The following is a 3,380-nucleotide window of genomic DNA, read 5'->3' on the forward strand; positions in this document are numbered from 1 at the left end:
TCTGAAGTTGATTTGCATTTTGATCGCCTCCAAGATGCGAGACACTTCGCTCATCCTTAGAAGTCCTTTGTCCACTTCTGCCGCTGCTCTTCGGAAAATCCATTCTAGCGTCTCTGTTGAGTACTTGTGTGATTCTGTTGGATCATAGAACCTTAGGATTTCATCCTTATCCAAATACACAAAACCAAAAGTGGGGTTGTGAATAATGGAGTTTGGATGATACCTAAGTATCCAACCAGGCCTGCTGTATGAAGGGGAGATCTTTAGATCTTTTTGGACTAACCTGACCACGAGCTCGAAGTCCTTCTGGCTGTAATATCTAACTTGTGCGTGCATGACCTCAAGCAGCCTTCTGAGCGATATTGAGTAGCTTGACCTCCTCTCCATGTAGATGTTGAGAATTTTGTGCATGTAGATGACATCAAACACACAGAGGTTGTGGAGGTCAGTGTCTGTGAATGTATACAGGTTGCCATCTTCCCTCCTTACTACATACTGGGCATAGAGCACCTTCTTCTTTAGCATAGTCGTTGGAGAAATTGTCTCTAGGGAGGTGATCATGTGCTCTGAGAAGGCTTGCTCACGAGGCCTTGTGAGCTTAGAGAACTGGAACTTGGCTGCGGTAGAAGGGATCCTTGTTAGCTCTGGATCATAGGGAGGCTCTGTGTCTACTGCAGAGTACCTCAACACTTGAATTTCTTCCAAAGTAGTAACAGGCTCTGTTCGGACTTTTGGCATTGGAATCTTGCTCATTGATTCGAATATTTCAGACACCCTTCCTACCGTGGCGGACTCTGGCACCTTGGCTTCTTCTTCTTTCAGAATTGGCCTCTGGGTTGACCCCTCCACAAGGATGGGTTTGACGGTTCCTTGCAGAGCGTCAAACGTACCCGTGGAAGTTTCTTGGACTTGAGGGAGTTGTGATGAAGAACCTTCTCCTTCTCTGCGAGGGATGGGGCCTCTTCCCTTCTTTGCTATCTAACTTGCGAAGAATACCCCCATCCCTTGATGGCTTCTGAATCCAAGTGTATTGGCACCCTTGATAAGAGATATCAAAAAGCTCTACATGTTCTAGACAAACGTCGAACTCTTCCATATCCGAGTTACGCCTAGACGACCCTCCCAACCCATCATGAGGGAAAAGCATCGAGTTAAAATCTCCCATTTCTATCCAAGCTTTATTATGGATAAAAACTTTAAAATTCCCAAGAGCCCTCCAAAGATCCCTCCTTTCCACCCTCCGTATTACACCCATGGATAAACGTAAAAAAGATAGGCTCCAGCTTACCAACAATACAGATTTCACAATTCACATATTGCAAATGCTGTTCAATCACAATCAAGGGCAAAACAGACGGGTCCCAAGCAATAATAAAGAGTGTACCTTGAGTAACCTTTGCAATTTCCCCACAGCCCAAACATTCACCATAACCTTTGCAAAGTTCGTTCTCCCCCAAGCTTTATCACAAGTGCTTGCCGTACAAGCATCCAAACGTAAAGGAACCCAACCGCACTAGCAATACCACTAATTCCCTCTCTATTAAATGCAACTAGAGGGATGTTAAAAAATTTGATCCATAAAGGGCACGAGGAATGTTCCAGTTTAGAAAGCCCTTTAGACGGGTCCCATAGAGAAACAAATAATGGCACCCCTCTTATCATTAGAGGTGACGATTCAACCACTTGAGCACATCCACCTCCATCATTAAAACGAAAGAAGAAATAACCAAGATCATTCACCATATCATCTTTAAAACCAAATTTACCCCACGCATTTTGAACCGCACGTAACACAAGAGGAAACGGAAATCTAGTTCCCAGAAAATACCCATAAAGAACTGATTGGAAAGATTTTGCCATACCTCTAGTAACGTCTAAAGGGAATTGGATCCTTGGAGTCACACTCTTTTCCACCGGATAATAGGTCAACTCCGAAGATGGAGCACCTCCAACAACTGTAGCAAAAGACTTTTGAATCTGAGAAGAATTCACACCCGTGTCCATAGGAGATAATCTCTCCCAAACCGAGACCTAATTTTTTAAATCTGGAATGCTCACATCAGCCCTTAAAAGCCCGTCCTTTATGTCACAATCACGATTGCTTACATCAGCCCTAGCATCAGACGAGACAATGACGTCATCATTACCATGCAAAGAACGAGGGGACAAACCCCCTAAAATCACATCCACAAAATTTTGGTAAACCGGTTCTTCCAAGATCATAATTGGCCCAAAATGACAATAATTGGGTCATTTTTAGTTTGATCAGACCTTAATGGATATGATGTGCTAAATTCGTCAGAATTAGTCTAATCAGACCTTAATTGGAGTGATTGAGGGTCCATTCGGTGTTAGAGGATATAAATGGCCTATTTCTCCTCAAGAAGTCCAATTGGGTCAACACGACTCAAACTAGGTCATAATTAGTCTTTTTAGACCCTAATGGGAATGATGGGCCCAATTCTCCATACAGAGTCTAATAGGGTCAAAATGACCCTAAATGGGCCATATTTGGTTGTTCAAACATTAATGGTTATCATGGGCTTATTTCTCCTATTCGAGTCTAATTGAGCCATAATGGTACTAAATGGTTCAAAATTAGTATAATCAGACGTTAATGAGAGTAATTGAGGCGGAATGGGTCTTAACGATCCTTAGTGGGTTCAATGGTGGTAGTGGATATGATGGGCCTAATTCTCGTTAAAAAGTCCGATTGAGTGAAAATGACACCAACTATGCCATAAATAGTCTCATTAGACCCTGATGCGTTTAATGGGGCCCTTTCTTCGTAACGAATCTAATTTGGCCAAAATGACACTAAATGGGTCATAGTTAGTCTAACTAGTCGTTAATACAACTAGTTGGGTAGAATGTTTCTTAAATGTCCTTGATGGGTCCATGTACACTCATTGGGTATATTGGGGCCTATTTATTTGTAATCGAGTTATTTGGATCAAAATGACAATAAATGGGTCATAATTAATCTGATTAGACCCTAGTAGGTTAATAGGCCTATTTATCCATAAGGATTCGAATTGGCCCAAAATGACACTAATTGGGTYATTTTTAGTTTGATCAGACCTTAATGGGTATGAATAGCTAAATTTGACATAATTAGTCTAATCAGACATTAATTGGAGTGATTGAGGGTCCATTTGATGGTAGTGGATATGATGGGCCTAATTCTCGTTAAAAATTCCGATTGAGTCAAAATGACACCAACTCGGTCATAAATAGTCTCATTAGACCTTGATGCGTTTAATGGGCCCTTTCTTCGTAATGAGTCTAATTGGGTCAAAATGACACTAAATGGGTCATAGTTAGTCTAACTAGTTGTTAATACGACTAGTTGGGTAGAATGTGTCTTAAGTGTCCTTGAT

Source organism: Cynara cardunculus, assembly GCF_001531365.2.
Source record: "Cynara cardunculus var. scolymus isolate 2C chromosome LG 17, CcrdV1, whole genome shotgun sequence".
In the NCBI taxonomy this organism is placed as follows: domain Eukaryota; kingdom Viridiplantae; phylum Streptophyta; class Magnoliopsida; order Asterales; family Asteraceae; genus Cynara; species Cynara cardunculus.